Genomic DNA, 27,346 nt, shown 5'->3' on the forward strand with positions numbered 1-27,346 from the left:
TATGATTTGGATTTGGGATGTAAGGTTTTAGAAGACTGATATGGAATACATTATGGACCTTGAGGTGCTCAGGAAATTTTAGTTTATAAGCTTGATCACTGATTACTTTAATCACTTTATACGGTCGACAATATCTGGGGCTTAGTTTTTTGTATTTTCCCAAGGATAGAGTGCTTCTTTTTGGCCGAACCCTTAGGAATACTTTATCCCCTTGTTTGAAAACCCGATCAGACCGTTTTTGATCAGCATACTGTTTCTGGCGATCCTTGGCTACCTGAATGTCTTGCCTTATGGCTTTGGTTTGGGCATCTATCTCCTCCAGCATTTGCTTTGAAGCTTCTACTCTTGTAGTAGGGTCAGAAAAGTTTAGGGGTGATATACACTCATGCCCATAAAGAGCATTGAATGGTGACATCCCAATGCTTTGATGAAAGGAAGAGTTTTTGGCGAATTCCACCAGAGGAAGAAATTGGATCCATTTCCGGGGTTCCCTACCACAATAGGCTCTAAGGATGTCTTCAATAACTTGGTTCACTCTTTCTGTCTGGCAGTCTGTCTGGGGGTGATAGGATGTATTGAAACATAGTTGGTTCCTAATGATTCAAATAAAGCTTTCCAGAATTTTGAAGTGAATTTTGCATCTCTGTCACTGACTATTCTCTTAGGAAGCCCGTGCAATCTGAAGATCTCTTTGATAAAGAGACGACTTATGTCTGATGCAGTGTAAGTTGTTTTTATAGGCATCAAGCGGGAGACTTTAGTCAACATATCCACTACCACCATAATGGAGTCGTAACCCCCTTGAACAGTGGGAAGGCCTGTTACAAAGTCCATGCTAATGAGTTCCCACTTCATTCGAGGAATGTCCAGAGGTTGAAGTTTTCCTGGCATCATTACTCGTTCAGCCTTAATCCTTTGACAGGAAAGACATTGTCTGATGTAAAGGAGTATATCTCCCTTCATTCCTGGCCATAAATAGATTTTCCTTATGGTATTAAGGGTCTTTGCATAGCCAGGATGGCCGGCAACTGGAGCGTTATGTCCTTCATAAAGGATTAACTCCTTTAATGTTGGATTTTTAGGAATGTAAAGCCGATACTTATAATAGAGAAGCCCCTCCTCAAGTGAATAATCCTTGATTTTGTCTTTCTCTTTCTCTTTTAGGTCCCGTTGATTGATAACCTGTAAAAGTCCTTGATAATCCTTATCTTCCAGGGAAGCTTCCTTAACCTTGTTGAGGATTGGATTGTCAACTGAGGAAATAGCCCCAAGAAAAACCTTATGGCTAAGAGCGTCAGCAACCACATTCTCTTTCCCTGGTTTATATTTTATTTCAAAGTCATATTCCTGTAAGAGTTCTATCCATCTTCTCTACCTCATGTTGAGTGTTGCTTGTGAGAAAATCCACTTTAAACTCTGATGATCGGTGATCAACTGAAACTTTCCTCCTAAAAGATAGTGCCTCCAGAGTTTTAGAGCATGGACGACAGCTAGAAGTTCCAGATCATGAGTTGGATAATTCAGCTCGTGGATTCTTAATTTTCGCGAAGTAACGGCGATTGGTCTACCTTCTTGGTTTAAGACTCCTCCTATAGCAAGACCGCTGGCATCTGTTATTACTTCAAACTCTTGAGTGAAGTTAAGAAGTTTGAGTACAGGAGCTGATGTGAGATTTTTGTTTTAATTTGAAGAAACAATCCTCCTGTTCTTTTCCCCAGGTAAGTTTGGCTGTCATTTTAAGTAGCTGTGTCAAGAGGGCGGCGATAACTTCATAATCTTTGACAAAGATTCTATACCATCTTGTAATGCCCAAAATTCCTCTAATCTCACTGACTGTTTTGGGTTGTGGCCAGTCTATTATATCTTTAATCTTTGCGGGGTCTACTGAAATTCCTTCACGATTTATTATAAAACCAAGATAACTAACTTATGGCGTGGAAAACACACATTTACTCATCTTGGCATATAACTGATGTTGGCGTAGAAGATGCAGTACTTTACGTACATGGTCTTCATGCTCTTTTTCATCCTTAGAATATACCAGGATATCATCGAAAAATACCAACACAAAATCATCCAGATATTCTCTGAATATATCCTGCATGAGACGGTTAAACGTTGCTGGAGCATTCGTAAGACCAAAAGGCATTACTATGAATTCATAATGCCCATACTGGGTGTTGAAAGCAGTTTTGTAAATATCTGCCTCCTTAATCCGGATTTGGTGGTAACCTGATCTGAGATCAATTTTTGTGAATACCTTGGCTCCATGTAACCTATCAAGAAATTCATCGATGCGAGGAATGGGGTACTTATTCTTTACTGATACCTGGTTAAGCCCTCTATAATCAATGCAGAGACATAAGGATCCGTCCTTCTTCTTTTGGAATAGAACAGGTGCTCCCCAAGGTGAAATGCTTGGTCTTATGAATCCCTGCTCAATAAGCTGACGAAGCTGCTCTTTTAATTCAATAGCTTCAGGGAGGGACATTTTGTAGGGTCTTTTTGAAATTGGTTCACTACCTGGGAAGGTTTCGATTTCGTGGTCTATATCTCTAAGAGGAGGTAAATTCGAAAGATCTTCCGGAAATATATCCGAAAATTCTTTAAGCCATTCTGGAGTTGGGTTGTCCCTTGAATCATCTGCCTTATTAAGTTTTACTACAAAGATCTGTTGTCCTTTACGTAACCCCTTCAGAAGTCGACTAGCCTTGACTAAATGAGCCTTAGGTTTCCCATTTAATCCTTGTACTAATGTTTCTTCACCTAAGTGATTTTTGAAGGTTAAGTTCCCTTGAGCACAATCAATTTGGGCTTGATGTTTGATTAGCCAATCCATTCCTAGGATACCATCATAGATTCCTACTGGAAGAGTTCGAAAGTAGGATGAAGTCCGGGTTCCCCCTAGTTCAAACTCAACTTTCCCAGCTGTAAATTGAGATAGAACCTCTTTCCCATTTGCTAGTTCTACTACTAATTTCTTGGTAGGATATTGGTTCAATTTAAGTTTCCTTAAACATTTAGGGGAGAGAAAAGAGTGTGTGTTGCCACAATCTATAAGTAGTTCAAATTTTTTACCTTCTCTGTTTACAGTGGTTTGGATGACAGCATACTGTTGCCGAGCTCCAGGGTTATCAATGGCGGTAAAAAGAGTAGCTCTTTCATCTTCCTCATCCTGCAAGGTAGGCTCTCCTACTGCAGCATAAGCTCTGGCTCCTCTACCTCTTCCTCTGCCTCGTCCTCTATTGCCTCTACCTCTTTGATTATTTCCTTGTTCTATTTGAGTATGAGAAGTGGTTTCAGTAGCAATTTGAGGATTTTTCCCCTTAGGACATTGAATCCTGTAGTGTCCCATTCTATTGCATCCATAACATATGATGTTCGGGAAAGTTTGCTCTATAGTGGCTGTAGCTGACACTGCCCTCCGTTGACGTCCTTGATTATAATTCCCCCTTGCTCTTCCTCTAAAGTTATTGTACTTGTAATAGTTCCTGGTAGGAGGGTTTCCTTCAGCTGCAAGTGGTTTAGCTCTTAGAAGAGCATCTTGAATAGATGTGGGTCTCATAGCTTCCAACCGGTTACTCAAGGGTTTGTTTAAACCCTGACAGAAGCGAGAAATTTGTTGTTCCATAGTCATTGATGGTGCGTAACGTCGTAAAGACACATATTTGGTGTAATACTCTTCCAAAGTAATCCCTAACTGTTTGAGGGCGAAGAACTCATTCATCTTGATAGCTTGGTGAGCTGGAGGAAGATATCTTTCTTTCATTGCCTGCTTCATTCTTTCCCAAGAGGGACTAATGGAAGGATTATCTCTACAGTATTGTTTCCACTAGAGTTTGGCATCTCCGGTGAGTTGAAACATTCCTAACATTGCCTGATTTTCTGAAGCAGTTCTTGCTACCAAGAAATAATCATCCATGGCGTCGAGCCATGCTTCAGCATCATGTTCTAAGTTGGTTCCTTCTCCTGTGAAGTTGGGAGTTGAACTTGTTTTAACAGTAGTTTCTTTTCATGGGTGGGAGTATAGAGACTTTTGGCAATTTCCTGAGTTTGTAATTAATGAAAATGCTTTAGTGATTACACTACTTTTGTTTTGTCATGAAAGTTCTCTAATTTATATACTTTTTAAAACACTAAAAACAGAAATCTGACAATCATCATCACCATTTCAATTTAAACTACACAAGCATGTCATAAAATCATGGTATATACAAAGGTTGATACAACGCTGACTCATACTATGTACAAGATGGACTCATACTATATACAAGATGGACTCATGCTATATACAATGTGTGATTCCCTAAATCAACATCCTCTTTACCAGTGGTGGGTCTGACAGGGGATAAAAAAAGATGACGTCTTTTGGTCCCCTAAACCTTGTGCCTACCCTCATGGGCCTGATCCTACCTGGGTATATTACTGTGGCTACCTGATCATAGACTCACTGATTCTGTAACACTTCTACCCCATCTATAACAATGGTCTAATCTGGATCTTCAGTCCCATTGAAGAAGAAAACTTCGATGGTCCGAAGTGTTTCTGCCCACTTGAGTCTTTTTAGATTGAGTGTCAACCCTTCTAACTGTCCCGCATCAATCAGGAAAATTCCACCAAACTGTGACCAGCTGATCCCCCATGTAGGAGGAGGGGAAAACATTAAATCTAACAATTGCATGATGCTCTTGCGAAGTACAAAGTTGTTGGAGCTGCAAGAAGCCTCGAACATGATGTTGAACATCACAAACTTTTGGTAAGCTTGGCGGATATTTTCTTGTATTAAGAGGGAAATTCTCATTTCACAATATACCATAATTAAAAATGCAATACAACTTGTGCCTATTTCCCAAATTTTACTCTCCTAAGGTCAGGACCTTATTCAACCATTCTCTGATACCACTTGTAAGGTCCCCAACCCCGTCGACACCAAAAGCGGGATGGTACCATTGACAGGTATCTAGGCCTACTAAAGTCAAAGTCTTTAAACAAGAAAAATTCCAAGGAATTCACCCTTACCATTGGCAATGGTTTATGTTTATAGCCCTAGAAGAGACCCAGTCCTGTCTCGCAGTGGAAACGGAACCCTATATGAAAAAAATTCAGGCCCTATATCTTCATCCTTTAGATTAAGGTTTCCTTAGCCAACGCTTTTTTCCCCCTAGCATATGTGAGGGCACAGCCGTTGGTGGATTCCTCGTCCAAGTGAAGAAGTTTCTAAACGTTTTAGTGCACGGGAATGGATAGTTACCTAACTAATCAGGTCCACCCGTCCATGATTGACAACCTTAGTCAATCCCCACTTACCACCCCGCACTCACACATGATTCTATTGTTGTTTAATTACTACCACATTCTTTTCACAATTAAAAACAATGATTCCTTTTTAACTTTCCAAATTGCATTTCCTTAAGACAACCTTTGAAAACAGTATTGAAGACATTCTTTCAGAAAACAAACATCTTTAAACTTAAGACAAGGTACTGTCATTTTAAAGTATCACTGACCAATACTAACTTGTCTCAAGACCACCTATACAGGGGTGAAAAACGGCACCCATTCCTTATTTATGTAAACCGGGGTGGAAAAAGTCTTCACCTAAAGTTCGGGCGCCCATACGCCAAAACCAGTTGCCCATACAACCGGGCAGTTCGTCTAGGATAAACTTAAAAGTACTATCCATAAACATAAACAAGCACGGGGTAAAGACTCCAAACGTGCCGAGGTAGCCGACTCCTCCATGATGGCGTCTCCATCATTACTCATTACCTGGAGTAAAATATTTCGAAGGAATCAGAGGTGTCTTGAGGCAAGCTGTCTTAAGGATGGTCAAACATTTCTTTCCTAAGTCAATTAGTCATAACCCAATCATTTCTTTCCTACTTACAATCATTGGTCATGGGTTTCGTAGAAGTTACCTTCTGTTTACAGCCAGTTTTATCCTTCCTAACCTTACGTATGCAATGCTTAACTTAAAATGAGCTTTCAAAGTTTATTAGTGAACATAATAGAAATCCACCTGGGACTGCTCGTCCATGTGCTGTGAGGCAGAAGCCCGTAGACTCTCCTCTGTTGGCCTATGGCTAGGCCCTGCTTCATGGTTATTAGTTGCTTTGTTGCGCTTGTTACTAACATCCTCTTCTTCAGTCAAAGGATTCCCCCTGGTTCTCTTGGGAGCCATTTCGGCAGCCTTATAAAAAGACTTAATCCATTAGCAGATTAATTGAATAGCCTTTATTTTCCTTGTTTACACAAAAATAAGGATTATTGGAATAATTAGGGATCTTTAATAGTCGATTTGATAAGTTACTCATCCTATAACTTAATTATTCTATAAGTAATTTTTTTCCCACCCTTCAATAAGGATTGTGGACCTCGGTTATTTATTTGGCAATTAGATAAATTTATTTCCTAATTTTACTTGTCCATTATATACAAAAATCGGTTACTTTTGACCAAAATACGTACCTAAACTATTTATCTAAGGTTAGGATAATTCTCATAGATTCCTCAAGGTATATTCCTTCTCTGGTATTGATATCAAAGGTTTTCAACTTATATTACTATATTTCCCTTTTTATTTTTCCCAAAAATTAGTGTAATTTTATTGGGATATATAGTTAAACTAATTTCCTAATGGTAGAATAATTACCACGGGTTCCCTAAGGTCTAATAAACCTCGGATAAATATTTCAATTCAATTTAAATCTATTTGTTAATTTTCCCTATTTAGTTTTTCTAAAAAACAGAGTTTTTCAACTTAAATAATTAGCTAGATTAATTATTTGAGCTTCCCTTAATTATCACGATTTTCTTAACACCTAATTAATCCTTGATAAATATATCACAACATTTGAATTCAATTTACTAATTTTTCCTATTTAAATTACTCAAAAGAATGCATATTTTGCTAAAGTAATTAGTTAGATTTATTATCTGAGCTTCTAAACGTTTTAGTGCATGGGAATGGATAGTTACCTAACTAATCAGGTCCACCCGTCCATGATTGACAACCTTAGTCAATCCCCACTTACCACCCCGCACTCACACATGATTCTATTGTTGTTTAATTAATACCACATTCTTTTCACAATTAAAAACAATGATTCCTTTTTAACTTTCCAAACTGCATTTCCTTAAGACAACCTTTGAAAACAGTATTGAAGACATTCTTTCAGAAAACAAACATCTTTAAACTTAAGACAAGGTACTGTCATTTTAAAGTATCACTGACCAATACTAACTTGTCTCAAGACCACCTATACAGGGGTGAAAAACGGCACCCATTCCTTATTTATGTAAACCGGGGTGGAAATTAAAGTCTTCACCTAAAGTCCGGGCACCCATACGCCAAAACCTGTTGCCCATACAACCGGGCGGTTCCCCTAGGATAAACTTAAAAGTACTATCCATAAACATAAACAAGCACGGGGTAAAGACTCCACACGTGCCGAGGTAACCGACTCCTCCATGATGGTATCTCCATCATTACTCATTACCTGGAGTAAAATATTTCCAAGGAATCAGAGATGTCTTGAGACAAGCTGTCTTAAGGATGGTCAAACATTTCTTTCCTAAGTCAATTAGTCATAACCCAATCATTTCTTTCCTACTTACAATCATTGCTCGTGGGTTTCGTAGAAGTTACCTTCCGTTTACAGCCAGTTTTATCCTTCCTAACCTTACGTATGCAGTGCTTAACTTAAAATGAGCTTTCAAAGCTTATTAGTGAACATAATAGAAATCCACCTGGGACTGCTCGTCCATGTGCTGTGAGGCAGAAGCCCGTAGACTCTCCTCTGTTGGCCTATGGCTAGGCCCTGCTTCATGGTCATTAGTTGCTTTGTTGCGCTTGTTACTAACATCCTCTTCTTCAGTCAAAGGATTCCCCCTGGTTCTCTTGGGAGCCATTTCAGCAGCCTTATAAAAAGACTTAATGCATTAGAAGATTAATTGAATAGCCTTTATTTTCCTTGTTTACCCAAAAATAAGGATTTTTGGAATAATTAGGAATCTTTAATAGTCGATTTGATAGGTTACTCATCCTATCACTTAATTATGCTATAAGTAACTTTTTTCCCACCCTTGAATAACAATTTTGGACCTCGGTTATTTATTTGGCAATTAGATAAATTTATTTCCTAATTTTTCTTGTCCATTATATACAAAAATCGATTACTTTTGACCAAAGTACGTATCGAATCTATTTATCTAAGGTTATGATAATTATCATAGATTCCTCAAGGTACATACCTTCTCTGGTATTGATATCAAAGGTTTTCAGCTTAATTTACTATATTTCCCTTTTTATTTTTCTCACAAATTAGTGTAATTTTAATGGGATATATAGTTAAACTACTTATCTAATGGTAGGATAATTACCACGGGTTCCCTAAGGTCTAATAAACCTCTAATAAATATCTCAATTTAATTTAAATCTATTTGTTAATTTCCCCTATTTAATTTTTCTAAAAAATAGAGTCTTTTTACTTAAATAATTATCTAGATTAATTATTTGAGCTTCCCCTAATTATCATGGTTTTTTAAACACCTACTTAACCCTTGATAAATATATCACATCATTTGAATTCAATTTACTAATTTCCCCTATTTAAATTACTCAAAAAATAGAGTATTTTTGCTAAAGTAGTTAGCTAGATTTATTATCTAAGCTTTTACTAATTATCACGGGTTCCTTAACACCTAATTAACCCTTGATAAATATATCACAGCATTTGAATTCAATTTACTAATTTTCCCTATTTAAATTACTCAAAGCTAGATTTATTATCTGAGCTTCTCCTAATTATCACATGTTCCTTCACACCCAATTAACTACTGATAAATATATCACAACATTTGAAATCAATTTACTAATTTTCCCTATTTAAATTTCTCAAAACACAGAGTATTTCAGCTAAAGTAATTAGCTAGATTAATTATCTGTGATTTTCCTAATTATCACGGGTTCTTGAACACCTAATTAACCTTTGATAAATGTATCACAACATTTTAAATTCATTTAATAATTTTCCCTATTTAAATTATTCAAAAAGCAGAGTATTTCTACTAAAGTAATTAGCTAGATTAATTATCTGAACTTTTCCTAATTATCACCACTTTCTTAAGACCTAATTAACTAGTGATAAATAACTCAAAGAATTTGGGATCAATTTGATTATATTTCCCTTTAATTTTCTCTAAAAAATAGTGTAATTCTACCTAATAAATTAGGAAAATTACTCATAAAATTATAGGATAATTTTTCTAGCTTAATGACTGTCTAATGCAGCTCTGAAAATTATCTCAACTTAATCTAAGCTTAATTAATATATTTCCCATTAATTCATGGTTAATTTGGCTAATTTCAGTCCTAATACGATAGGATAATTAATTGGCTTAACATTACCAAGCTTAATTACAACAATCAGCAGAGAATAATTAATTAAGAGAGGGTTTATGAGTATACATAGGCCTAATCTTTGATTTATTAACAAAATAGATTAATATAGCCTTGCTAATTAACAAAATATATTAATCTTTGGTTTATTAACAAAATAGATTAATCTAACCTTGCTAATTAAGAAGGATTAGGCTAATTACCGTTGATATTAATCGACTAGAGCTTAATCTCTAGTGATTTCTGCGTAGCGTTCTCTCTAGATGAGAGAGATAGTGTCAAGGCTCCGAGTCTGAGAAATTATGAAGAGAAGGGGTCCTTTTATAGCTTTTTCTGGGCACCTGGAAGTTTCTGGTAGTTTTCCCACTTTCCAAGCAACCCCCCAGCTTGCATTTTGCGCCATTTGCTGCTATCACTGTCCTTGGCAGGTTTCCCCAGCTTCCACACTCCCCCCATACCTTCCAGAATTTACTTGGTTGATTTTTGCAGATCCTTAATGATGAAGATTCGAATTTTCTAGCTAATTCTAGAACCTTAGTGTAAAGATTCTTTGTTAATGATTAATACTGGAACCATCCAATTTTTGTTACTAATGGAATTTCTATTGTAATTTTCCAGGGCCCGTAACTTTTCCAGCTTTTATCAGATTCAGATTCTGAAAATTTCTAAACATAGTAAAGCTCTGCTTATGATTCCAAAAATACCAAAATTAATAGTGTTTGGAATCCTTCAATAGTGTTTTTTATTAAGTTTTGCAAGCTTTGTACAATCTTTAAGGTTTCGGAAACTGGAAACCTTACATCACGCTCCTAGTTATTGATGATCACATGCATTTGCTAGTACCACCTTGCTAACCTACAAGAATTTCCACCCACACACATGCTGGATTATTTATTGTGTAAGCTGTTGTCCTCTCGGCCACTATCCACATCTAGAAGTTGATTACTCTCTCCTAGCAACAATTTACTATTTTTGCTCACCCTTGATCAGGATTCTAATCGACCCGTGTGCCCATCGTCTTCGCTCACCACATACGTAATCCCTCCTCGCAGGTTCTACCCTCATAACCTTCGATCTGCCTCACTGCACATCGATCAACTACTACCGCCCTTATCTACTCAACCCACCCCTGGGTTTCTTGAGCAAAGCTTTCTCGCTCTTTTTTTCTCCTCACTCCTTGTCTCACAGACACGTTTGATTCAGTATTTGTATTATCTGCAATTCTTGTTCCTTGCTTCCCTTGTATACTCTACCTTCGCAGGTTCAGGCTGCATCATTTCCCTCTCCATCGACCCACATGTGTGTGTGGGTCTCACAGTTTTCTTCATACACCCACACACCCACACACACACACACACACACACACACACAATATATATATGGAACATAGGATGCAAGCTGACAAACACTCGGTGATAACACAACCACACAACACACACGTGCTTACATAGTACTATTGAAAAAAATACGTAAGTTTTGTTAACAAGCTTCTACTAAACATGACACATGCAACAACATCATTGGCGGAAGAGTGATAGAAGGACGGATGCCTCCAAAGCAGGACGAGATGATGGACTTCAAAGCCGAAACCCCCTTTTTTTCCTTTTTTATTTTCTGACATAGACAAGACCTTTATTTTGTAACTTGTTTGGAATTCTCCAGAAGCATGTATACAAACTTTAATTTGTCAGGTTTTCATTGGCATTGAGTATAAAAGCCCTACAAAACCCAAATAACTGGTTTTTACTCACATAATTAATGAGTACACAGACCCAAGGGTAATACTGGCACAGTCACAATATATTGTTTAAATAAGTTCACTCTACGATAATTGGCTCACTTACAAAAAAGGTTTTACCTTTTGCTACATCAAGTAATAAACTTATAATATCTAAAAGGAGGATAAGATTTTTAAATCTTAAAATAAGGTAGCAAACTGCATACCCTCTAACATAAGCAAATCCTAAAGCTGGAAGCGCAGACTGCAAGCACTGGCATATGGTTTTGCAGAAAGCCTTTAAGGTACCCAAAGGCTAGGCCCTTAAGGCATCGCCTAGCTAAAGCTTCTTATAAAAGCGCAGGTAGCGAAAGCCTCACCATCACACACGGCACTGAGAAATCTCTGTAGCACACACGCTAAGTAGCAGTTCTCTGTAGCGCCATTATCATATACAACCTCCTACTGGTTGTTTAAGCCAAACCACTCACCTAAGCTATTTTATTTACAAGCCTGCGACATGAGCACTTACGATTTCCCTGTAGCGCTCCTATAAGAGTATAACACCTCTACACACACACACACACACACACACACACACACACACACACACACACACACACACACACACACACACACACACACACACACACACACACACACACACACACACACACACACACACACACACACACACAATATAAGTTGTTGAAGGCAACCCGTGTTCACAAGCAATAGGAAACGTAGCTTCCTATTCTCTCAAATGCCAACAAATACGACCAGCCTCGAGTGGGGGAGCGCATATCTTCACAAAATCCACAACATACAGAGGAGACACACTATCCGGGAGGGCCAATCTAGCAACCTACTACCTGGCTGTGAACATACAGAAGGTAAAAATGTTTTTTTTAAAGGCATGAATTGGTTGATCCACAATTAAGCATAGATACATGCTTTAAGATTGTACTGTGTATACATGCATAGATTAGCAGTAGAAAATCTCACATAAAATTACAACAAGAGGAAGCTCCACATACGTATAAGTGGTGTACACAATAGGTTATGAATAACCGACACAAGACTAATACATTGGCAAGAACAAGCTTGGATATTGGCATACTTATACATATGGTTCGGCATTCATGTACAAAAGCATAAGCACATAAACACATTTAAGCATCGTATTGGCATATAAATCGGTTGTATAATATGCGTAATTTAAAAGTTGTATCATACGACTAAGATCTCTGCACAAGTGACAATTGAAGGTAACAGTTTCAAGTGTGCATTAGCTTGAGCACTAAGTGGGAAAGAGGAGCACTACAGATGTCTATTGCAAGCAATAACCAGGTGAATTGATACAGAAAGCCTCAAGTACAATTATTTTTAAGCACTGATGTTAAAAAGAAATTTTTTTCTCCTTATCTGCTTTTTTTAATGATTACTATCCATCATAAAAATTATCAAAGATTTGAAAGAGGGTATATGACAACCTTCTGTGAGGACAGATGTCATTGTGTAAGACTGATTTTTTGAAAAAAGAAGGGTTTTACAAACAAAATGCTACCAAAATTTTCACAAATTAGATATACTTATAAATTGGAATGCTGACTTATAAACCATAGAGATAAGGATGCCCCTAAGGCAATATCTAGTATAGTATCTAAGAATGCTAAACTCATGTGTAACCATTGGTAACAAATAGGGGTACATGCAGATAGCTAGGATGAGCATCACTTGAGATGTATTTAAGCTAAAACAGATTCGGGACAAGCTCATGGCAACACATAAAGGGAAAAAGAGAACCAAGCCAATAGCAATTAGAGAACCCATCTCCAAGCTGTGTAAACCCATAAAAACTTTCACAGACCGTAATCGACCCTACTTGCATAGACAAGCAAAAGAAAACATAACATATGATTAGGAGTAAGGTTGGGGTCCAGGGTGTGACAACAATAACAAGCAGTGGGTATTGCTTGATATACCTATCACCCATTTAGTGCAAATTAATTCTAATTAATTGTACTTGTGGTTGGTTGGCAGGTAAAGATCCCTTATTTCATCTGGTAGGAGTTCCGGCTTAAAGCTCCTACTTTTTCATGTATCGAAGTATCTTGTAATAAGTTTTATATCAAAAAGTTTGAGAAACAAGCTATAAGCACCCACTCTATATCAGTATTAAACACTGCTTCTATAAATGACTGGCTCTCCTTATTGATTCTTTCTAGAAAAGAGAAGGATAAGCTTCTAGACGCCTTTAATAACTTCCTAGCTAAGTTACCCATTATTGACGCACAAGATAGTTCAGATCTAGATTTTTATTTTACTTCTCTACCCACTATTGAGAACAAGTTATATTTTATCAATAACCTTCTACCGGTACCTATAGAAATTAAGCACTTAGAAAAGGTTATTAATCCCCTTCTTGATCTAGACCTTCTGGAGGAAGAAGAGAAGGAAGCCCTCAAATTTTTAGCAGATGCAAACTGTTAATCCCTAGAAAGAGCAGTTTCTAAACTCTTTTCAGAGGTAATCCCTTTACTACCACCCATGCAAGTTGAGTTGGGTGCTATTCGACTTGAACTTAAGCTCTGGGATTATGAAATTTTGAACCATCGGGCACCTTTTACAATTTCCTCTCTAAGGGTTGCTGTGTAGTATTCCCACGGACATTGTTGAGCAATGTAAAACCTTAGCCTTACATTCCAAACATCTTCTGGCACAAGATGTTCTGTTCGAGCTTAAACAGGTCAAATTATCAGATGTCGATGGTAAAAAATGTCCACGCTCTTCAATCATTGCTCGCACCAAAGGACTCTCTCTTATGGACAGGGCAAAGGATCAAAAACAGTTTCTGAGAAACTGTTGGAATTCCTATAGACCCTTCCTTAAATGCCAATGCAAAAGGGTGGATCCAAACTCTAGTTGCTCCTCCTTAATCATTTGGTTTGATCAGTTTTTGTGGTACCTATTCCAGAATTTACCAAAGTTTTTTCAATTTTCATCCGGACCAGCCCAGGTTTATGCCTTTATTGCATGGGCGGTCTCGTTTGCAACTAAATTAAGGCATGCGGTAATCATCTATTATCAATTTCATGAACACATGCTAGAAGCAGCTAAGGGACTAGTCCTATACACACCAGGGACTCCACTTCTTCAAAATCTACACAACACACCAGTTTCTAACACAATCGAAACCCTACTCAAACCACCCAAAGGGAAGGAGAAATTAAAGAAGATCACACACACACCAAGCAGCATGGCATCAACAAGCAAGATGCTAAGGCAATTCAGAGGATCTGATGACTATGGGGATACTCCCAAAGCACTTGAGTACCCAAATTATGAAGACCAGGTACACTCACTTATTACAAGGAATAATGGATTATTACATTTTGAACGCAATGTTAGGATGCATGGAAGATTTATTCACATATTGTTTTGTAACAAATTTATGGACTTTATTAATACTCATACATTTTTTCAAACATTGATAAATGATTTTCACATCAATAAAGAACTGTCTAAAATGAGGATTTGCTTTGGTTGGAAATATATCAAAAACTTGAACCATACTCTATACAAACCATCTTCTGTGTTTGCCCAAGAAATTGATGAAACACAACCATGTGGTTGTTTAACTCATAAAAGGTTTTCCAACTTTTTAGTTGACTTAGAACCATTTTGAAGACATGTGATCACCACTAACCCTAGCATAGCTAGACATAAAACTTTCCAAGAGTTTATCAAGAAAGGATTAAATCACATACCATTAATACCAGTAAACCCTAAGTCAATAATAAAAGAACTTAGCAATGTATGGAAGATCTTATGTATCCTTTTAGGATGTGAGGATAGTAAAAATCATTACAATTATATCCAAGGTTCAGTTAATGAGATGTTTTCCCAAATATTTCCCTTTTATAGGCAGAATCAAACTCCCTGGTACAAGAACACAGACCTGATGGATGAAATAAAATATATTTTACAATATTCATTTATATGTGGACTTGATAAATCTGCGCAAACTCCAGTATTCATATGTAAGAAACTCATTCAATTAGCAGCAAGGAGAAGGCTATATTGGGAATTGGATCGTGCTAGCTATGGTGGATGAAAGAGAAACATGGTGCAAGTGTGTGAGTGTGTGTAAGCAAGGTTGTCACTCAAGTGAATTAGGTTCCAAGATAGGATTAGCTTGGACTCATAAACACAATCTTGAGTATTGACTTAGCTTAGCACAAGCTCACCATAGACAAGCATGTAGTGCAAAATGAAGTTGTTGTTTTTTGATTCAAGAAATGAGCTTTAAGTAGCTCTACAGCCTTGCTCCATAGTATGTGGGATAAATCCACTCTCCTCTCCTTGACTCACACCTTAGGACAAAGCTCACACTTTACAATCCTCCCCTTGAGGTTTGGACTAAGACAAGATACTGAAGATGCATGATCCACACATGCTAACAAAATCCACACAGGATGGTGATATCCACACAGGAAAATAAAGTCCACAAAGGATGGTAAAATCCATACAAGAAGATCCACAAAGGATGGTGATGTCCACATAGGATGATAAGCTGGTATCCACACAGGATGATAAGCTAGTATCCACATAGGAAAAAGTCCTCCCCTACAAGTAGAGAGTCTGCATCTTCAAAATGGGTCTTCCCAAACGCTACCTTCGTCTTGGTCCTTTTTGTCTTCTACTATGTGAGCTGATACTCTGTCAGGTCTCTTGCCTTTGTTACTTTTGCTGTTGCTTTCAATTGCTTCATGGTCTGACTTCGTATCCTCCCCTCGAACGAGTACTTTTGTCCCCCTTTTTGTGGTACAATCAGGCTTTATTCCATGCGTCATAATGACATGCAACAATATGATAAAATATCCTATGAAAAGGTTTATGCAAAAATTAATGCTCTCGTCGATCTTGGTCATACTCCGAGAGCCCAAGCATGCGGTGTTTCTCATACACTTTGTCACAAAATCTTCACACATAGAGGGATTTTAGCAACTTGGAGACTCTCCAATGCCAATGTCTATCCCATTACAAAAACACATAATGTCATCCATTTAGACAAACATAATTACATACATTGCAAAAAATTGTTGTGCTTGGCTGCAAGATTAATGTGTACTTTGGATTTTCCCTTCAATGTGAAGCTTCTCTTCACTGTTAGTGAAGCCCCTCTTCACAAAGAAATAATACGTCCTTGGATGCTTGGTGATGCTTTGAAGAATTTTGATGAAGCCTTTTGAAATTCGCCTTTGGTTTGCTTTATTTCTTCCACTCGGAGTTCTTTGATGCCTTTGAGGCTTTTGAAAGTTTTCGGTTGCCTTGCTGCAGTTTAGTGGGAGCAGGGTCTTGAGGCCCGTGGGAACTCTTGGAAGCTTGAGGCCCTTGAGGCTCTTGGGGCAGTGGGCTGCGGGAATGCGCCCCTGTGAGGGGGGTAAGCTTATAGATTTGAAGGCTTTTGAGGCTCTTGAAGCTCGCCGTGGGAAGGGGGGCCCAACAGGGGCGGGTAAGCCGAGCAAGGCGGGGGTAGGCCGGGCAGGCGCGGGCAGGAGCGCCGGGCAGTGGGCAGAACTAAAAGGCACGCGCCGTGGGAAATCCCCCTTGCGGACCCGAAAGTGGATTTCAGAGCAGTTTGGTGCCGATTTGAGGTCCGCCCAGTGGGCGCCCAAATTGGGTGTGGCCGCCCCTTAGAAAATGGTCAACACCCTATCATAGGGTTGTTTCTCGCGGGTCCAGTTGAAAATCGTTTGAGCATTGAATGCAGTAACTTCACACACACATTTTGGAATTAGGGTTGCAGAGAAACACACACAGCTTGGAGAAGACGAAGGAAGCTCAAGGCACACAATAGAGAGTGTGTTACTTAGTGTGCAATAGAAAGATAGATAGCCCTAGAGTGATGGGCGTATATACAATGCACGGGGGAAAAAACCTCCTAAAGAGGGAAAAAATGCCCCGGCGGTCCTAGTGTGTTCACACACATCACTACCACATGTATACGGTAACAAATCCCCCTGGAGTGATGCGGTGAACGAGAGCTGGCACATGAGTAAAGGAAAGTGCCATGCCCTGAGGACAGGATCAGTCCACAAAGGGGAGTAAGCCCAAAGCTTTGCGGAAAGCTTCAAGCTTCTCACGAGACAATGCCTTTGTGAAAAGATCTGCAAGGTTGTCCTGTGTTGGCACATAAGCCAATCTGATCTCTCCTGTTGAGAGCCTCTCCCTGACATAGTGGTAATGCACCTCAATGTGCTTTGTGCGAGCATGAAAAACTGGGTTCCTCGCAACTGCCAATGCGCTCTGACTGTCAGTGTAGATAGTGTTGGCAGTGTCCTGTCCAACACCCAAGTCAGCCATAAGGCGTCTGAGCCATACACACTCAACCGTAGCTGTGAAGACTGCCCTGTACTCAGCCTCACAACTAGAAGTGGCCACAGTAGGTTGCTTCTTGCTTAACCATGATATACATGAACTGCCAAGCATGAAACAAAAACTGCTTGTGGACACTCGCATTGTCAGGAGTTTTTTGGAGCAAGGGATTGCGCATATGTACATATACATGCATGGTGCATCAAATAAAGGATTGCCCATTTTCCTTAGCCAGGTGGTTATATGGGGCCCACATGTGTACAGGTAGGACACCATGTACATAGTGCATCTATTTTCATCGTTACTAGTACCATTGTGTTTTTCTACAATAAGGAGGAGTTGGTAGCGCATAAAACTTCTCGAGGAAGCTATCCGTGCGCCGACGACGTGAGGTCAGCAGGTGCGTCAGATGGCATCTAGTGGCGTCAGGAGGGCGAACGAGGTCAATATTTGCACGCGGATGAGGACGGACACAACGTGGGTGTTTGCTTGTGAGAATTATGCAGAAAGGTCATCATGAGGAATTTTTTTTGGGGCCACTTCACGTGGTGGCGAGATGCATTATTGGAAAAAAGCTGAGTGCCAGGTGTGCGAATGATGCAAAAAGGTGACAACTATGCACTGCGAGGTCAGTTTTTGGCCTGTTCGGGGTCCGTTTGAGGTCATCTAAAAGGCCAAGGGTGCCCAACTAAAAAATCTAAGTGTGGGAACTGAAAAAACAGAGAGAAGACCAGAAAAAACGTGGAGAAGAGAGGAGGAACAGCCGCAGGTGTGTTTTTGGTGTTTTTGGAGCCTGTTTTGGCCGTAAACTGCTCATCCGAGGTCGGATTTGAACACTTTGACATTGTAGACTGGGGTTTTGGGCCGTTCCGGACGCGATGGCGCTGTCCATTTTGCCAAATTCCTCACTCTTTTCCTGCTGTTTTTCTGTGTAAGTTTCTCCTATGAGCGAAGTTTCTGCTCCAGCTTGTGATTGTATCTGGCTTATTTTACCCATATTGTGTGAGCTATTTGCCCCATTGGTGTTGGCCCAAGCTCATTTGTATCTAAACATCATAAATTCTCCTCTTTTGAGCTGAGTTTTTTGGGGGGGGTGTGTGTGTGTGTGTGTGTGTGTGTCTGTGTGGAGTGGGCAAGTGGATAGTCTCTTTCCTCTCACTCCAGAGGTGTGTTCCCTGTCTCGGCCAGGTGTGTTGTGTAAGCCGAGTGGTGCCCCATAGTGTGTGTGTGTATCTTCCCAAGAGTGTGTGTCGGGTTGTTATAGAGGCGCTGTGTGTGTTTTCATCCCGCTCACATTCTTTTGGCGCCCCCACGGAGGATCTTCTTCGAGTGCCTTCTACTTCGAGCTTCGAGCTTCGAGCTTCGGGATTACAGGTTGCAGGTTGCAGATTACAGGTTACAGGTTACAAGTTACAGGGACAGGTACAGGTACAGGTAGAGGTGATTCACACAGGTACAGGTAGCTGGAGTACAGTGATATACTAGCAGTGATGTCACTTGCAGTTGTTGTGGGTATGCATCACTTGGCGCCTATTTGAGCGCATTGTCTGCTGGATTGTACGTTACTTGTGGAAACTGCCATTGTACGCATTTGTGGAGCCATACTTGGTTGTATTTGGCAGTCCCAGCCATTTCTGAGACTTGGTCTGGAAGATAGTCATTTCTGAGACTTGACTATACGCGATTTGCATTGAGCTGGGGGATTCTCAAATGTGGAGATCCTTTCGGTGATACAGGTAGCTGGAGCACCCTTTTCGTGACCTCGCCATAGGCTATGTACTAGTGAGTCCTACTTGATGCTCGGGTTCTATTGTTGACAGTTTATGCATACATATACAGTCTATATTTTGGGTTCCTACTGCTCTATTTCTGGGGAAACTCTGCCAAAATTTTTCCAAGTTATGATGGCTGGTTTTTTGGTCTTTTGAGCCATTTATGCTGTTATGCTGCTGAAATTTTGGCAAAATCAGAGGTTAAGTAAGGTGTGCCTTCTTGGGAGCTTCATGGTTGGCTTTAATGGATGATCAAAATGGCCCTCACTTCACTCCATTTCATTTAACTCAAAGAATCCAGATAAATGTTCATGTGTCCAGGAAGATTTTTTTCCAGCAGCGCATAGTCTTCATGTTCGGGCCAAGAAGATTAAGGGAGATACTGGAATGTCCTTTGCCTGTTGTAATTCCGATGATCAACTATGAAAACTCATTTGATGTGCATGTGTTTGTTCTCATCTAAAGTTGAGCTCCATTGAAGTTTCTGGGGATTGGGTAGTCAAAAGTCTTGGGTTCTTGCACGTGTGTTTGAAGGGGTTCTCTAGCCATGGCTTTCTCTTATCCGGAGTTTCATGGAAGAAGTGATGAAGATGTGGAAGACTTTTTGGAAAAGATGGAGGTTGCCTGCATTAGCAACCAGATTCATGACCCTACGCAAATGTTATGCCTTCTCCAAATTTGTTTGAAGAGTGATGCACGAGTTTGGTCCAAGGCATTTGAAGAGGAGTTGCGTGCAGCAGATCCACCTATAAGATTGAGTTGGGACAATCTACGACATGGTTTGGAAGTGGAGTTTGTGAAGATAGAAGATCCTGACAAAGTGTGGCAAGAAGTACAGGCTTTGGTGCAAAAGGAAGGTGAGCCAGTAGATGCGTACATACGTAAAATTTCATTGGCATGGGAGCGAATGTGCAAGGCTTTAGCACCACAGGTACCCCCGCCTGACATGATGAAGAAGGACAGGTTCTTAGCTGGTCTTTGGGAGAATATACGTTGGAGAGTGGAGCTAAAGAAGCCTAGGACATATGAGGATGCACTAGAGGTAGCAAGGAACAAAGAGTGGAAGCTCAGGAAAATGAGCCAGTTAGGGGTGGAGTCTTCGCCAATGAGGTCTGAATTTCAGCCTATAGAGTCTTTACAAGGGCGCATGTCAGGGGTTCATCATGAACCAGTGGTTCCTGTTACTACTCAGGTTATGCCAGCAGTGGTCACTACAGCAGTGCAAGATGATGGCCTAAGGCAAGACATGAGGCAAATGGTAGATTTGATGAAGAATCTCAGCCTAAACATGCTAGGTCAAGTGGGAAATAATTGAGGTCGAGGGCGGTTTGCAAATCAGCCAGGAGGTGAAGAAAGGCCTAGGAATGGTGTTGGACAAAGCAATGGTAGGTTTTGGAGGCAGATGCCCACATGTTATAATTGTGGAGAGTTGGGTCACATCAGCCCGCAATGTGATAAGCCACCAAGGATGGGGGGAGACATGTATCCATTGCCAAGACAGGTGCTAACTAGGTCAAATGATTATGGCATCGAAATTAAGGGAGATGAAGGAACCAGTGGACTGACCCAGGAGGAAAAAGGAAAGACAAAAGTGCTAAGTGTAGTCACCTTGGAGAAGGCATCAAAGCTAGAGGATACATTAGTGATGCCTATTGGGAAGAGGACCACAGAGGATAAGGAAGGAAGAAGTGCCCCAGGTCCTAGTAAGAAGAAAGGAAAGAGCCATGAAGGCGAGGATGTCAAGGCCAAGAGGAAAAGGAGAGCTCGTCGAAAGTTTCATGTTTCAGATTTTCCACTAGGGGATGGGCAATTAAGCTATGACTTGAGGGAGGATTTGACGAGCAGGAAGGCAGATGTTACTTTTGGGCAGCTTATAGAGATGGTGCCTAAGCTAAAGCGACAGTGGAAGAGGATGGTTAACCCAATGGAGAAAGAGCCAGAGAGAGGTTCAGTAAAGGTGTTGGCAATGGATGAGCTACCAGACATTTGTCCAATAGTAGATGTGTGGCATAAAAGGAAAAATTTGGGACAAGGTTATGTGGATGGCGGAGCCCAAATATGCGTCATAACACACTCATGCGTTGAGAAGATGGGTCTCACAGTGACTGGGGTGTCAGGGTTTCAGATCAGATTGGCAAACCATCAAAAAGTAAAATGCTTGGGTGTTGTAAAGAGCTTAGAAGTGGAGGCATATGATGCAAAGGCAGTGGTTGATTTTCATGTGATGCCAGCAGGGTTGGGAGCATATCCTATTATATTGGACAGACCATGGTTACGTGCAGTGGGAGCTGTTCAAGATTGGCGACATGGTACGATTAGCCTCTATGGAAAGACAGGTACCAAGAAGCTTTATAATATGGACACAAGGAAACGATTAGAGGAGCTTTATGAAGATGAGGATGAGTCTAGTGATGAAGACTCTTCCACGGTGACAGATGAGGACAGTGATAGCACTACTAGCAGTGATGAGGATGCTGATGTTGCATTTCTTTTGATGGATAAAGAAATCCAGGAGTGTGGTTTAGTCGCATTTGCGAATGAAGTTGAAGATGAAAGTGAAGGGCCTTATGAAGTGATTGAAGGGCTGATGCAAACCAAGGTTGAGTTGTCAAAGAAGCAGGAATTAATGACAAAAATGATCAGTGGAGACCTCTCAGCTATGGAGAAGGATATATTTTTGCATATGCTGGCTAGTTTTCCTGATTTGTTCATTACTTCATATGAAGAGATCAGAGGGTTCAAGGGTGAAGAGATGCACATAGAGCTGAAAGAAGGTGCTAAGTCAGTGCGGCAAAGGCTAAGAAGGATGGGTCAAGAGCAAATGGAAGCCTTGCGAGAAGAGGTGGACAAGTTATTGAAGGCAGGGTTCATAGTCCCTGTGGAGACCACAGAATGGGTGAGTCCAGTAGTAGTCAGTCCAAAGAAGGATGGGAAGTGGAGGATTTGTGTGGATTTTAAACCCTTAAACGCAGCCACTAAGAAGAACCCATATCCTCTTCCATTCATTGATCAGATCTTGGATTCAGTGGCAGGTTATGAGAGGTACAGTGTGTGTGATGGTTTTTCAGGTTATTTTCAATTGAAGATTGCTCTTAAAGACCGCACAAAGACAACTTTTATTACGCCATGGGGCTGCTATTGCTACACAGTGTTGCCGTTTGGGTTGTCAAATGGACCTTCCTTCTATCAAGAGAGAGCAAATTGGGTGTTGGAACCATTCATTGGTAGTTGTGTTAAAGCTTTTATGGATGACTTCTGTGTCTATAGCAGTAGGGCTGATCACCATGAGAAGCTGCAGATGGTATTGGCTCGATATGATGAATGTGGAGGACAACTAAATCCAAAGAAATGTCATCTAGCACAGCCAAGGGTGAAGTTATTGGGCCATATGGTGTCAGAAAATGGCATTGAGGCTGATCCAGATAAGGTGAAGTCTATTATTCTTCTTCCATCACCTATGAGTACGAAGCAATTGGCAACATTTATACACAAAGTGAAGTACATGGCACGGTTTATTCCATTGTCTTCGTAGCTTCTTTATCCATTACAGCAAGTGGCAAAGCATGATCCATTGCAATGGGATGACAAGTGTGAAGAAGTGTTTCAAGAGGTGAAAGAGGTGTTAGGGGGGTTGTCAGCCATGCAGGTTCCTGATTGGGAGAAAGTTTTTTATGTAAATCCATCAGTAGGGGATGATGCCATTGGAGCCATGCTATTGCAAAAGGGTAAGGGCAGCCATTATATGAGGCCAGTGTATTGTGCAAGCCGAGTGAAGTTGGTAGCGGAGAGAAAGTTATCGGAAGTAGAGCTAGTGATGGCCAGTGTAATATTTGCTTGTCGACGATTTCGTCATTACTTGCTACCACGGCCTTTTGTTTTCTTGACGAGTTATGCCTTTTTGCCACAATTAATTAATGGTACTAACATGTCAAATGTGGTGAAGAAATGGGTAATTGAGCTGCAAGAGTTTGAGTTCTCTTTTCTAGTGGAAGATAGTACAAGGGCTACCCTAGCTGATTTGTTGACCTACAAGGAGAATCCCCTTATTGTTAAGGAAGAGGTGGTGAGAAAGGTAGTTGAAGAAGTGCCACAGATCAGCAATGCACATGTGTTGTTCTTTGATGGTTCATACAGAAAGAGCCATGATGTAGCTTCAGGGGGTATAGCACTTTATGATCGAGAGGGGAAGCTAGTATGCAAGAGAGGGTTCAAATTGGATGCGCATAGTAACAATGAGGCTGAATATGCTACATTGGAAGCCAGATTACACATTTGTTTGAAGCATGGGGTTCGAAGGTTGAGCATAAAAGGTGATGCCTTGTTAGTGGTGAAGCAAGTGCTGGGTGTGTGGAAGAGCAAGAACACCTCATTGAAGGAAATGTGCTTCAGAATTAAAGGCCTGTTAAAAAAGTTCGAAGCATGGAGCATCAGACACATTGAACGTGCTCTAAATGGAGAGGCACATGAAGCAGCTCAAGGCATGATTGGGGAGCTATTCGTATTGAGGACCAATTTACCTCTTTATCATGGCCGGGAAACTTTGGCTCAAGAAGAGGAATTTTTGCTAGCAGGAATCATTCCAAAGGAGATTCAAAAGTCTAAGAAGTATGGCTTTGTGCGTAGAGCATACAGGTACAAATTGATTGGTGATGTCTTATACATGAAAGGGGCTGATCTCGTGTTGAGACGTGTACCTTGGCGGGAGGAGCTTTACAGAGTGTTGGAAGAGAATCATGAAGGCGCATGTGGTGGCCATTTTGCTCTAAAGATCACCTTGCATAAGATTTTGCAAGAGGGGTATGTAGTTTGCACAAGGATGTTCACCATTGGTGTAGGTCTTGCAATAGATGTCAAGCATTTGGGAAGAGAGTGTTGAAGCCAGAGCTACGAAAAACCATTATGGCGTTTGATGTGTTTGAAAAGTGGGGGATTGATGCAATAGGCCCGTTACCTATCACAAGCAGGGGCAAAAGCTATATCTTGACGGCAGTGGACTATCTTTCTAGATGGGCAGAGGCTATAGCAGTAAAACAGATCACTGCAAAGGATGTGGCAAAATTTGTGTATGATGAAATATGTTGCAAGTTTGGGGTGCCATTAGAGCTACTTTCAGATAAGGGGCCAGGATTTAGAGCTAAACTGCTAGACTTCTTATGCACAAAGATGAAGATTAGGCACCAGCATACCACTCCTTATTACCCGCAGTGTAATGGCTTAAAAGAAAGATTCAATGGTGAGTTGGTACAAATTCTTTCTAAGGTGACAGAGCACCAAGGAAAGAATTGGGATTTGGAATTTCCTAGTGCATTATGGGCTTACCGTACTTCGGTGAAGACAGGGACAGGATTTACTCCATTTCATTTGGTGTATGGAAAGGAAGCACTATTGCCTGTGGAGGTAGAGTTGCCTACGGTCAAGATGTTAGAGAAGTTGCTTGGGTCGCCTAGTGATGCATTCAAAGAGAGGCTCTTGCAGTTACAAGAGGTCCAGTTGGATAGGATGAGCGCATTGGAGCATTATGGGCAGATGCAGGATAAGGCTTTGGCAAAGATAAATGAAAAGGTTAAAAGTAAGGGTATCAAGAAACATGACTTGGTTTTGCGCTACAACAGTAAGCTGGACAACACCTTCCAAAAGAAGTTTCAAATTAAGTGGGAAGGCCCTTTCAAGGTAGTGGAGTGTTTTCCAAATGGCACATATCAGCTGGCTAACCTGGATGGTGTTCTACATAAGTCAAGGGTAAATGGGTTGCGTCTTAAATTGTATCATGCTAGATTGATGATGGTGGAGCAAGATGAGATGTCTGTGGATCAAGCAGTGTTGGTGAGGGATGAGGAGACCTGTGATGCGGCGAGTCTCATATCTCTCTTTGCTGCTGCTGATCATGAATGATCTAGCAGGCTAGGGGATGGGCAAATTATGTTAGGAGTTTTCTGGAGCAAGGGATTGCGCATATGTACATATACATGCACGGTGCATCAAATAAAGGATTGCCCATTTTCCTTAGCCAGGTGGTTATGTGGGGCCCACATGTGTACATGTAGGACACCATGTACATAGTGCATCTATTTTCATCGTTACTAGTACCATTGTGTTTTTCTACAATAAGGAGGAGTTGGTAGCGCGTAAAACTTCTCGAGGAAGCTATCCGCGCGCCGACGACGTGAGGTCAGTAGGTGCGTCAGATGGCATCTAGTGGCGTCAGGAGGGCGAACGAGGTCAATATTTGCACGCGGATGAGGACGGACACAACGTGGGTGTTTGCTTGTGAGAATTATGCAGAAAGGTCATCATGAGGACTTTTTTTTGGGGCCACTTCACGTGGTGGCGAGATGCATTATTGGAAAAAAGCTGAGTGCCAGGTGTGCGAATGATGCAAAAAGGTGACAACTATGCACTGCGAGGTCAGTTTTTGGCCTGTTCGGGGTCCGTTTGAGGTCATCTAAAAGGCCAAGGGTGCCCAACTAAAAAATCTAAGTGTGGGAACTGAAAAAACAGAGAGAAGACCAGAAAAAACGTGGAGAAGAGAGGAGGAACAGCCGCAGGTGTGTTTTTGGTGTTTTTGGAGCCTGTTTTGGCCGTAAATTGCTCATCCGAGGTCGGATTTGAGCACTTTGACATTGTAAACTGGGGTTTTGGGCCGTTCCGGACGCGATGGCGCTGTCCATTTTGCCAAATTCCTCACTCTTTTCCTGCTGTTTTTCCTGTGTAAGTTTCTCCTATGAGCGAAGTTTCTGCTCCAGTTTGTGATTGTATCTGGCTTATTTTACCCATATTGTGTGAGCTATTTGCCCCATTGGTGTTGGCCCAAGCTCATTTGTATCTAAACATCATAAATTCTCCTCTTTTGAGCTGAGTTTTTTGGGGGGGGGGGTGTGTGTGTGTGTGTGTGTGTCTGTGTGGAGTGGGCAAGTGGATAGTCTCTTTCCTCTCACTCCAGAGGTGTGTTCCCTGTCTCGGCCAGGTGTGTTGTGTAAGCCGAGTGGTGCCCCATAGTGTGTGTGTGTATCTTCCCAAGAGTGTGTGTCGGGTTGTTATAGAGGCGCTGTGTGTGTTTTCATCCCGCTCACAGCGTGTCAAAAAAACCAGCCCAATCTGAGTCCGAAAAAGCATGTAAGTCTGGCGGCAATGATCCCCCCTTGGGATAAAACAAGCCAAGATGTAAAGTGCCACTAAGGTAGCGGAAAATCCTCTTGACAGCGTGCCAATGCTTAGACCCTGGGCTATGCATAAATCTGCTGACCTGCGAGACTGCAAACTGAATATCTGGCCTCGTGTTGCATACATAAATGAGGCAGCCAACAACAGTTTGGTAAAGAGTGAAATCAGCAGGATCGCCAGCATCATGTAGACTCAACTTCAAACCTGTTTCCATGGGAGTGGCAATAGGTTTGCAATCCTCAAGTCCAAACTTACATAGCAATGTCTCTATGTAACTTTTCTGACACAAGGCAATACCACCATCACACTGCTTAAACCGTATACCCAAGTAATGATGCAACAGCCCCAAATCTTTCATCTTGAAAGTAGCATTCAAATCAGCCTTAAATTCAGCAATATGTCTCTCATTTGGTCCAGTGATCAGCAAATCATCAACATAAAGAACCACAATGAGAAATACATCATCCTCACGCTTTACATACAATGTGCTTTCTGTTGGACTGTTACGAAAGCCTCGTTTAGCCAAATGAGTGTTAGCTTTCTCATACCAAGCACGAGGAGATTGCTTCAACCCATACAAAGCCTTCTTACATTTGCACACTTTGTCCTCTTGTCCTTTTATGACAAAACCGCGAGGCTGCGTTACATAAACTTCCTCAAATATGTCACCATTCAAGAAAGCAGTAACAATGTCTGATTGATGTACATCCCAACCAAAATGAGCTGCCAATGCACATAGAAAACGCACAGTAGTCATACGACAAGTGGGAGCAAAAGTCTCTTCATAATCTATGCCTTTTTGTTGTGCATAACCCTTTGCAACAAGTCGAGCCTTATGGCGATCGATCTCACCATCCGTCTTGCGTTTCAACTTGTAAACCCACTTCGTACCAATGGCCTTTTTGCCAGGAGGCA

Source organism: Adiantum capillus-veneris, chromosome 24, assembly GCF_014529385.1.
Source record: "Adiantum capillus-veneris isolate H3 chromosome 24, ASM1452938v2, whole genome shotgun sequence".
Taxonomy (NCBI): domain Eukaryota; kingdom Viridiplantae; phylum Streptophyta; class Polypodiopsida; order Polypodiales; family Pteridaceae; genus Adiantum; species Adiantum capillus-veneris.